This window comes from Heptranchias perlo, chromosome 7 (assembly GCF_035084215.1).
Source record: "Heptranchias perlo isolate sHepPer1 chromosome 7, sHepPer1.hap1, whole genome shotgun sequence".
In the NCBI taxonomy this organism is placed as follows: domain Eukaryota; kingdom Metazoa; phylum Chordata; class Chondrichthyes; order Hexanchiformes; family Hexanchidae; genus Heptranchias; species Heptranchias perlo.
Window position 1 is genome coordinate 38,891,285 of NC_090331.1, and position 12,808 is coordinate 38,904,092.

Genomic DNA, 12,808 nt, shown 5'->3' on the forward strand with positions numbered 1-12,808 from the left:
AAAATATTGATTGTCTTGTTATATCACCCCACAGAAAAAAGAGCAGTTAATTGATTTAAGACTTGTGAACTTAAAAGCAGGAGACATTGATGCTTTAACACATACAATTCCTGTGAGAAATTTTAAGTAGTCCCAAAACTTTGGAATCGAACTCTGCTATTCTCTCTCAGCTGCATATAACCTGTGAAGCTGCTAAATTCAGCTGGCTAGTAAAACAATAATCGGACTCCCAGACAATGTCCATTGGCATTGCTAATGGGTAGAAAGAACAGGAATAGGCACGCATATGCATGGAAGGTCACAAAGGTTGAGCTTGATTGCACAAAATTTCAATGGCGAGAGAAAAAAAGGGAAATTAATGTGGGAAATCAATGATCACAGTGCAACATCAGAAAGAGAGACAACAAAAAGGGAAACTTTTGTTTAACTAATGTAATTTAGCATGTGCATTTGAACCAAATGCAATGCAAAAAAAAAACAGGGAACAAAAGAAAGAAATCAAACTGCGTGCAAAGAAGAAAAGTGAGCTTCAAGCCCCCCCCCCCCCCCCGACACAGGCAAGCCTCTGAGTATAAAAGTTAGGAAAAAATATAGAATACCATACAGACAAATATATGGGCAATTGTTGTGATTTGTGGGGTTATTATAACATTTTTAGGAATTAGTGCAGCAATAGATTGGTTGAAATTGCAGCCTTTTAAGTGACTGCTTTTCTGTCAGATCGGTGATGTATATTTCAATGAATCGATACCTTAGGGTAATAATCTCAGCCAATGAGAAAATCATGACACTTGATTTATTCTATTACAATTAATTTGCTACACCACAGATTTAATGTGTTATCAGTCATACTCAACACTTTTAATTCTATAGATTGATTTTGATGTAACTTGAAGATTGCAGTAAAATTTGGATACAAATGTAATGGTATATAGAATCATAGAATGGTTACAGCACAGAAGGAAGCCATTCGGTCCATCAAGCCCTTGCCGGCTCTTTGTAAAAGCAATCTAGTTAATCCCATTCCCCCACTCTTTCCCCGTAGCCCTGCAATTTTTTTCCCTTCCAGTATTTATCCAATTCCTTTTTGAAAGCCACGAATGAATCTGCTTCCACCTCCCTTTCAGGCAGCGCATTCCAGATCATAACTACTCGCTGTGTAAAAAAAGTTTTTCCTCACATAATCTTTGGTTCTTTTCCCAATCACCTTAAATCTGTGTCCTCTGGTTCTTGACCCTTCTGGCAATGGGAACAGTTTCTCTTTATTTACTTTATCTAAATCCTTCATGATTTTGAACACTTCCATCAAATCTCTTCTAAACCTTCTCTGCTCTAAGTAGAACAACCCCAGCTTCTCCAGTCTATCCATGTGACTGAAGTCCCTCACTCTTGGATCCATTCCAGTCAATCTTTTCTGCACCCTCTCTAAGGCCTTCACATCCTTCTTAAAGTGCAGTGCCCAGAATTGGACACAATACTCCAGCTGTGGCCAAACCAATGTTTTATAAAGGTTCATCATAACTTCCTTGCTTTTGTACTCTATGCCTTTATTTATAAATCCCTAGCCTGTAGTTACCAGCTTTCTCAACCTGTCCTGCCACCTTCAAAGATTTGTGCACATATACCCCCATGTCTCTATGTTGCTGCACCCCCTTTAAACTGTACCATTTAGTTTATATTGCCTCTCCTCATTCTTCTTGCCAAAATGTATCACTTTGCACTTCCCTGTGTTAAATTTCATCCGCCATGTGTCTGCCCATTCCACCAGCCTGTCTCTCCTCTTGAAGTCTATTACTAGCCTCCTCACTGTTTACTACACTTCCAAGTTTTGTGTCATCTGCAATCTTTGAAATTGTGCCCTGTATACCCAAGTCTAATCATTAATAAATATCAAAAAAAGCAATGGTCCTAGTACCGACCCCTGTGGAACACCACTGTACACCTCCCTCCAGTCCGAAAAACAACCGTTCATCACTACTGTCTGTTTCCTGTCGCTTAACCAATTTTGTATTGATGCTGCCACTGCCCCTTTTATTCCAAGGGTTTCAATTTTGGTGATAAGCCTATTATGTGACACTTTATCAAACGCCTTTTGAAAGTCCATGTACACAACATCAACTGCTTTGCCTTCATCAACCCTCTCTGTTACCTCATCAAAAAACTCAATCAAGTTAGTTAAATATGATTTGCCTTTAACAAATCTGTGCTGGCTCTCCTTTATTAATCCACACTTGTCCAAGTGACTATTAATTTTGTCCTGGATTAACATTTCTGAAAGCTTCTCCATCACCAAGGTTAAACTGACTGACCTGTAGTTGCCGGGTTTATCCTTACACCCTCTTTTGAACAAGGGTATAACATTTGCAATTCTCCAGTCCTCTGGCACCACCCCCATATCTAAGGAAGATTGGAAGATTATGGCTAGCACCTCTGCAATTTCCACCCGTAATTCTCTCAGCAACCTAGGATGTATACCATCCGGACCGGGTGACTTATCTACTTTAAGTGCAGCCAGCCTTTCTAGTACCTCCTCTTTATCAATTTTTAGCCCATCCAGTATCTCAACTACCTCCTCTTTTACTGTGACTTTGGCAGCATCTTCTTCCTTGGTAAAGACAGATGCAAAGTACTCATTTAGTACCTCAGCCATGCCCTCTACCTCCATGCGTAGATCTCCTTTTTGGTCCCTAATCAGCCCTACCCTTTTATCAAGATGGAGAATTTGTTTTAAAGTTTGAATTCACAAGTAATAGGAATAATAGGTTAAACTGACTGGCCTGTAGTTACCGGGTTTATCCTTACACCCTTTTTTGAATAAGGGTGTAACATTTGCAATTCTCCAGTCCTATTATTCCTATTATAACAAGTATCTATATCTTAATAGAAAATTGCAAAGTAATGTTGGTACTTTCCATATCTTTGGTTCCCACTGATCATGTTTGGAATGCTACAGTATATATAGAATCATTATAAAACAGACAAATATAAACTAAATTACATGCATATTTTGATGCTTCATTGTATAGAACAATCAGACAGTTACCATTGAAGTCTTCAAAGTATGTCCAAGACATAAAGGTTTTAGTAAACAAAAAGATGCTGTAAAAAGTGAATATTCTTTTGGAGGACTGTATAAAATGAAAATTATATTGGCACAGTTAAGATAAAATGCATCAAGATTCAACTCCTGAATTGCTTGTTCTTCCTTCCCCCCACACACACAAAATAGATGTCCAGAGTTGTCAGGGACCTTGCTGTTTACGGATGTGGACTTATAAATGGATAGAACTGTCGTATGCAAACTCCAAAATGCCAGTAAAAATCCAGAATCCCATATATTAAAAACAAAATTTGACTTACTTCATCATTTATATAGCGTCTTCTGCATGCTCAAGATATTCCAAAATGTTTCATGGTTATTGAATTGTTTATTTGAAGCATAGCCTTTTGAGTCTTTCCAAAGGCTGGAACTATTTTTGGGCCCTATATAGCCACTTACTTTAAGCAGCTGCATTACTTTAAATTTCACCAAAAGCTGTATTTTCCGCTCCTTCTATTAGTCTAGTTTCCCGCACAAGGACAAAACTGCACATGGAGCAATGAATAATCATACGAACAAGCTGACCATAGAAAATTGTATGTAACAAGCTCAGTGTACATCTGACAAGTTTTGCACTAGTTCCTATCCATTCTAGACCGAACTTCACTTGAATGGGAAAGTCTACCTTACTGAGCCATCATACATTGGTGACCATGATTATAAGGAATAGCAACCTCATAGATATGGACGTTGTTTTCCGTTTTTGTGGAAAAATGGACTGAATTAGAGTATGCACACTTCAAAATGCCAGTAAACGTCCAGAATCCCATGTAATAAGTACAGAATTTAACTCATTTAGTCACTGTAAAACAATAATTCCGATTATCAGGTTTTAATTTACCCATAAATCTTGAAACTTTTATTACAAGTTATGTATTATATGTAGCAGAATAATAGGCTGCTTGGGAATTGAAGTCTCTGTAATAAATCATTTTTGATGATTATCTTTATGCTGTGTAATTTTTTTTATATTCGTTCATGGGATGTGGGCGTCACTGGCGAGGCCGGCATTTATTGCCCATCCCTATTGCTGTTTTAAATGTGTTTCACCAACGTATTGTGTAGGGTTATTCTCTCTGTGTTAATACACATGGATATGATTCTTGACTCTCAAACAGGATATGTGATATTTTCTTTCATCAGTACCAGTGTTCAAAATTCCATTCCTTATCCTACAGCTAGGTAGGATTTATATGAAAGTCTTTAAAGATGTGTGTATGTCATGTTTTTCAATTTTAAGTTGCAGCTTGAATGGAGTATGCATGGTCAGCAATGAAAGAGGCTCCATGAGGACTTGGCATAGTTCACAAGCTGGCAGGAAACACTTTATGGCATGCATATTTGTGCCATTGATTCTTATCTTGGCAGCCTCCTTCAGATGTGATATCTTTTTCTGCATCTGTTCTTAGTTCTTGTGGGTAGTGAACATTCCATTAAACTTGGTCACCGTCCCCTGCCAGGCATGCTGCTGTTTGGGGAGGATGCAATGGAGTGGCAAACCCTCCCTCCTTTTACTCACTGCATGCAAAAGCACCTCTACTTCACCAGTCATCAAACAGCGTGTTTGAGTGCTGCACCACTCCTTCACATGCTCACAGACTCTGTATCCTGCTTCCACATTTATTTTGGCTACTATTGGTTTTGTTAGCCATTTTTTGAAATCTAGGCCCATATATGTGGCCACTTATCCTTTGGCAAGCATCCAATATCGGCTGGGAACTTGATATAACTTTTTTTTAACAGGCCCGCCGTCAGGAGATTTGATGGGATCATCCATTCGCACGGATACAAATCCCACTCTGCTCCATTCCTGTCCATTTCACAATCTTTGTGGAAAATTTACTCAAAAGATATTGTGAAGTATGTTGTTTTGAGGGGCATCCAATGTTGACTGCAAATGATGTTAAACTAGTGAGGTGACAAATTCGTGCTTAATAATAGACAGCACTATAATGTAATCCCTAGTGTAGTCAGATTAAAAATTGTTATTTGTAGTATAACAGACTACTGATGTGTCTTGCAATAGTGTTCAGTGTATGTTGTCTTTTACATTTCTACTTTACCCTGAAACTTTTAAAGAAGTTAGTTATTGGCCAGAATATTATTTACCTATCTGTTTGACTTTAGGGATTAACTTGTAAGTGCCATTAATGGACATATTTACTGTGTTTATTACAAAATCAACAGTGATGTTTTAAGAATGTATTCTCAAATCTTAAATGAGTTTAGTGATCAACTACAAAAAAATTGTCTCTTCAAATGCAGTTTCCACAGAAATAATTATAAAAACTTGAAACAAAACAGCATTAAAAGTAAAAGAAATTAAGGGTTAGAAATTACTCTCGGTGATATTTGCAGAAAATTGCTTAACCTGTTCACATAACCATATGACATCCCTATGTAATGCATTTTCAAACTCTTAGGAATTAATTTAATACAAGCTACCGCGTTCTATACTAAAAGACCTTTAAGCAGCAACAGAACTGATGTAATGGGATTTTTCTATGTAAGCCCATTTCATTCTTAGGCTATCTCCTGCTGTGGTGTGACAAAAAACAGAATTACAAATGCCTGCAGGAGAAAATTGTTTTATTACAGCCGTAAAACATATACAAAACGATTTTAAAGCATGTACCAATAGTTTCTAATAATAATTGTAAGTCATTATGCAGACACAGTTCTCCATTAACAATCACAAGGCCCTTAAAATTCTTACAAAGATGTCATTCTAACCATAATCAGACCTCACTATGACATCACAGCAGAAATGAACCTTGAATTTCTTAACTTTAAACGGATCTTAAATCTTCACCCATGATTTAAAATTATCACAAAAAACTTAGAATATTTGTTTTAATTTATTGACAATTATATTACTAAATCAATTAAAATGAATAGATTGCTAAATAGAACTTCCTACTGCTGAAAAGGGATCACATTCAAAATATCTAATTTTGTCAATTCTTAATATAATCAATGTATTAAAAAGGCCCTCATTACATATTGCTGACTTTCTGTACCATTTTTCTATATTTATTCAGCACTGTTGAGAGTGAGGTTGTGAACCAGAACTGCTTGGCCTTAGCTTTAAGCTAATGTTCCATGTGCCTCTTTGTACATGGAGAGAAATCTGCTAAAAAACCTCATAATCATATATAACTCAGTTTTATACCAAACATACTGCTGCCGTATGTCTTTTAATGTATTCACTAAACATACAAAATTCTAAGAAAGAAACTAATCTTTATATTTTTCAAACTGAGAAGCATAAGCTGCAGTACTGGCTTCTACTTCTGTGCATTGCAGCTAAACACCACATTATTCGTTAAGCTAGATAATTAAAACACCATGGGCTTCTTACATCTGATATCTTACAAATGGAATTAGCTCCCGTTCAGTTCTCCAGTATTCTACAGACCCCTATGAAAAGCAACAATTGTTAGTCTTTTAATGACTTACCAAACTTCATCGGTAACTGAATCATAGCTCAAATTTTTGCACATTGTCAGAGACATACCAACTTGCATTAACAAAGAAAGCAAGAAGTTGAAAGTAAAAGACTGAAATATAGTGGTCAGTGGGGTGAAAAGCCACAGCTTATTGGGAGTTTCTGTCCACTCACCCCACCTCCACTCCCCCATGCAGCGTTAAATCAACAGTTGCAGTGACCACCGCATACCTCCTTGGCCTCTTAGTGACTGGATTATACTGAAACAGCTAAGTGAACTGCAAATAAATGTTGCTGCTGTGCATTTATGCAAGACATTAAATATTGAGTTAAATTATGTGACAAGGAAAATAAAATTCTGGCATGGATTTATGCCATGCACAAAAAACACAATTTTGTAGAAAAAAATTAAAACCATTCTCACATTTGCCTGTCTGCCAACAGATCTTATCTTTAAGATATACTGCAGTAATTCTCCAGGGATATGCTGCTAATTTAGTCCAAAGACAGAGAACAGATTGTGTCCAGGTCTGTGTGTTGAATACAAGTGTTTAAAACAATAAGTTATGCTGCAATATTAGTAATGCTACATCATTAATTTTAGGCACTGGTTAATAGCTAACATTGGTAAACTGGTGAAGAATTACCAGTTCAAGAATTCTAACTTATTTAAAAGCAGCAGAATTAATTAAGTGCATTTCGTAAATAAAAATAAATGCTGGAAATTTCCTCGGGGGTTCTTCTGATTGGCCGCCACAAGCTCGTCAGAAATCCCACTTACGAATGCAACGGGGTTTGCACCAACCTTCCGCTGAAGTTACTGCAGCTGATCGGGAGGAACCCAGAGGAAATTTCCAGTGGAAATATTTTAAAAACATATAGGATAAGAACATGAAAATTTAACATAATCTACAAGGTACTTTGTTCTCTAACATCCTGTGAGAATTGTATTTTTATAAATTGCACATTCTTATAGTAAAACATGGAGGTGTTAGCATAAACCATTTTACCAAAAAAGTGTCTTTTACTGCAGTTTTCTGTTATTATACTGTCCATTTAAATGCAGCTGGTGCTATTGCAGTTGAAAGATATAACCAGAAAATGATAATCCCTATATAGCAATAACAACAATAAAACTTGCACTTATAATGCATCATTAATGTAGCAAAACATCCCAAGATACTTCATAAAGTTGGGAGGGGATTGGGAAGAGTCAAGAAACGGACACCAAGCAAGAGTTAGGGGAGGTGACGGAAGTTATAGTCAAGGGAGATTTGAAAGTGGGGAGAAATGTTGCAAGGTGCAAAGGTTTAGGAAGAGAATTCTAGTGGTGGGGCTTGATGGAAGGAGCCTTGCAACCAATGGGAGGGAGAGTGGAACACATAGTAGGCCAGAGTTGTAAGACTGGACAGCGTGATTTGAGATATAGAGCTAGGACGTGATACCGTAACGGGTTTGTAAATGTGGACAAGAATTTTGAAGATGGGAAATGGAAAGCCAGTGGAGAGGGCAGGGTTATAGGTTAGCAGGACTTAGTATGAGATAGGATGTAGGTGGTGGAGTTTTAGACAAGTTGGAATATACGTATAGAGAAGCTCAGGAATGCATAAGGTCAAATCAAGTTGGTGAAAAATGCATGGATATGAGTTTCAGTAGGGATGGATAGATATTAATTGGGCACATTCCATTACATTGAGCTGCTGACCAGATTTTCCAGATATATCTGTGATTAAAGTATGGTATTTTTGTCTAAGTCTGATTGTCCCTTTAAATCTAGCCAGAGTACATAAAGAGTTTAAAATTGACTATGGTTCAAATTCCTGTACCAAACTTACATCAATATATTGTTGCAAGTGTCATTGGTTACAGACTAAATTGTTTTGTCTGTTTGATTCAGTTTGTATATAACTGACAGTTCCTTTTTAAATTTGAATATTCAGAGATTTAAAATCCAGTAAATCCTAGTAATTCTTTTCTGGGATATGAAAAGGAATTACGTTCAAATCAAAGAGTCAGTGTGGATTAGTTAGGCTCTCATTGTGGTAAGAAATTCAAGAAGAAGGAACACTATTATTTAAAATGATTTATAAGGAGTTAGCTTATTTCTAAGAGTTGCAATCTTTTTATTATTTTATCCACTCAGTTGGGTGAAAGTCTATTGTAAACAAATAACTAAATTACATGACTTTAACTTGCGTTTAATATTTTTTAAATGAGGTCTGATGTGTGCTTTCCCACTTTTGAAAACTGAAGTGAGAGCATATGGAGGCATAAGATATATCTAGTAGCCAAGAGCAATTATCAGACAGGATTACGTTCATTTTTCTGGGCACATTATTAAAAGCTTACCTAGATCTCAAGGCAGCACTAGACATTTTGAAGTTATAGGGAGTTGGGACTAACCCTATGAGAGTGAACTAAGAGACAAAATAACCTTGGATAAATGGATTAGAAAATCCTAAAAATATAATAGCATCGTTAGGCTAGCTGTCAGTGCAAGGCCAAAACTGTGCTGGGAGCTTATGCTAATTATTGAAATTAAAAAGACCTGATCCTACAAAGTTGCACACAGTCACCTCAGTATGCTATTGGCTAGCTTTACGCTGCCAGCCATTCCCATCATCGATTTTTCTGGGAGCACAAAATCAAGGTTCAAAAATCTGCACTAGTCTTTTACAATGTTCATTTACCATGACTAAGAGTGACATTTCGGTAAGCTTAGACAATGGAGATTGAATTGTGATCTAAGCCGGTGGAACAAAAGTTCCTTCTCCCTGTTGCTTATAAGAGTTTTAAGTGAAATATACTTCGGCGATTTCAACCCAGTTCCCTAATGTGCATAGTTCCACAGCACAAAACTACCCAGATTTTGTACTACTAAATACAAAATTTGGCAAACTCACTCAGGGAGGCCGTTAGAATGGACAGTTCAGGAAATTGAAATGTCAAACTGGTGTTGTAGGGGCTGCTCCTTTAAGGTAGATTAATGTACTTTTGAGCCAGAATGGAGAGAACTTTAAGATACTTTTTACATGACGAACTGCCATATCAGTGTAACTGGCTTTCGATGGTGGATCTTGTGCAATGGATGGCAACCCCATAGTAAACTTGCAGGATTTTCTAAGACCAGCCACTGGGATGGCATGAACATGGCTAAGAAAAAGCTTAATTTTGCATTTGTTTTGTACTATATCTTATGTGGGAATTAGAACATAAGAACTAGGAGCAGGAGCAGGAGTAGGAGTAGGCCATGCAGCCCCTCAGGCCTGTTCCTCCATTCATTAAGATTGTGGGTGATCTTCAACCTCAACTCCACTTTCCCACCCTATCCCCATATCCCTTGATTCCCTTAGATTCCAAAAATCTATCGATCTCAGCCTTGGATATACTCAACGACTGAGCATCCACAGCCCTCTGGGGTAGAAAATTCCAAAGATTCACAACCCTCTCAGTGAAGAAATTTCTCCTCATCTCGGTCCTAAATGGCTGACCCCTTATCCTGAGACTATGTCCCCTAGTTCTAGACTCTCCAGCCAGGGGAAACAGCCTTTCATGGGTATCAAATGCGTATCAAAATGTTACATTCATTAGCACTATCACCACAAAAAAAAATAGTTTGACCTAGCAAACAGCAGATAACTTCCAAAACATTTTCCCAGACTGATCTGAGCTGATCTGTGTTGGTTTATCCTGGCTAGCCAAAATGAAAGGCACTACAGGGTTCAGATAGTATATACTTCAATGACACATTTGCATGTCTATAGTGAAAGAGAAATTCTGTAAAATACTATAAATGCTGCATTCTTTTCAGGAGGTCCACTTCTGCCAACCGTGCTAATAACGACCTAAAAATTGTTCCTTATTAACAGCTTTAATGTGCATCATCTTAAAATATCTTTTATTTTTTAATATTTGGCATGATAGTTTTATTTTCCCCAGAAGATAATTGAGAAACAAAATCTGCTGAAACACATTTGTTCCTCAGAAACCAACTAAAAGTTTATACTGCCAATTTTAACCCTGCTCACCCAGCAGACATGATGTGGAGATGCCGGTGATGGACTGGGGTTGACAATTGTAAACAATTTTACAACACCAAGTTATAGTCCAGCAATTTTATTTTAAATTCACAAGCTTTCGGAGATTTTCTCCTTCCTCAGTGCAAAATGAGGCGCACCTGGGAACATTTTGCCTGAGGAAGGAGAAAATCTCCGAAAGCTTGTGAATTTAAAATAAAATTGCTGGACTATAACTTGGTGTTGTAAAATTGTTTACAATTACCCAGCAGACAGGCAGTTAAAATGGTGTATGGGCCTTACCTGCACCAGTCCTGCTATCTTCCCACTGGTTCTGATCATAACCTGCTCTTTTGAGCAGTCGATTAGGACAGAAGGTATTGCAGTCCTTCTTTAAATATGATGTAATCGTGGCCCGACTCCTATTTTAACTGGAGGCCTGCGCTGGGAAACCAACCTGGCGGCAAGAGGAGACTGGGTCAGAAGCCCACGAGTGCTCCTCCAGGCCCCACAAGGAAAACTTGAGCCTCCCCTGCCCTAGGCATCCCTCTCCAGACCCCCTTGCAACCACTTACCCGAGTGCTGAGGACTGTTTTGTTTGGGTCCCCAGCAGCGGCCTCCTCCCACCCGCAGGCCAGCTAGCGCTTCCAGTCAGGTGCAGGTGAGAGACTGTCAGGGCCAAAGCAGACAAGGCCCGGGAGTCAATATCTCCTGGGCCTCACGCTGCGGAGGGCTGATGGTCTGCCCATAGCCTCGGCCTCTGCCTCAGCCCACGTCTACACGACTCTTGCCAGGAGTTAAAATTTGCTCTCTTTAGTCTTTAAATAAATAATGTTGATATGTTGATCAAGCCTATATTTTTAAAATAGTTGAAAATGTGTTAAGTGTCAGGCTCATGGGGCACACAAGAATTTTCAAGTATCAATGATACTCTACAGTATTATAACTTTTAAAATAACAACATATCATCTAACAAAAAGTGGCTTTTAATGTTTTGACATAATTGACAGATTGTTTTGTTGATGCAAGACCTTGCTAGTGGAAAAAATAAATCATACATAAAATGGAAGTGCTAGGAGTAGTCAAATAGTTCCTGTACAATGTCAAGTGCCTCAAATTCCTGACATCAATTCATGAAGATTTAAAGAGATGTATTCATCTCCCACCCATGATCAGGAGAAAAGGGATTAGGAAAATAAATGTTTAACCCTTATTGTACATATGAAACGTCTATAGAAATAACATACCTTTGTTGAAACAGAACATTTTCATTTTTAGTCAGGCATTCTTGGCCTGTAAGCTTAGCCTATTATAGCTATGGCTGACATGAAGCTGTGATACTTAACTAACTAGTGATAATGGTGATAATAATGGGCATGGATTTTAATGCTAAAGCTTCAATGAGAAAGATCAAATTAGTGAAAAAAAACTTCTAAAAAATAATCCTGGTTGGAAATGTATTCACCAATTCAAAGTACAGACAACTGTCTGAACTGTGTGAGCTTTCTTCAAATGAATTATAACTGAATGATAATATATCTATATTGTTCCTATTAATCAACCATTATCACTCAAAAACATTTTAATTTATTGCATCTTAATCAATGTGGATGCCATCATATATCAGCAGTAAGGTACACACTAGTCATCTTTCCAACCAGAATAGCTGACATCAATCAAAAAGTAAGCCAAAAACTAAACCATGAATATCCATGAACCTCTCAGTATCTATATATTATACAAATGATTAAAGTCCTCGAATAATTTCAAGGTTATTATTTATTTTGGGGGTCAGATTAGAATTATAATCTGATCAAATTTTACTTTTGAAGTTGATAGCATCTCATTAATTTACTGCATGACAATCATGCTTCGTTGTTTATTTCCATGCAACATACTCCTTTCTGTCTTTTATTTTCTCTTTAAAAGCCTGCACCAAAAGTTTCTAGCAAGATGCTTTTCTAGCAGAACAAATAGTTTATCCAATTGCATATGCCAAAGCAAAACACTGTGACTCAAGTTCAACAATGGAATATCCCTCAACAAAGTAATTGAAGAAGTAACCATGTAGATTCTATTACTTAACAGAACAGCAATAAATCTTCTGTGCTTGAACCAACTATTCCAAAAACACACACTTATTCATGGGGAAACATACTCTGCTTTTAAAGTCCTTGCCAGAACAGTAACCTCTTGGCTTCTTATAAAACCCTCTGGTCTGGAATGCGTAAACACTTATTCAAT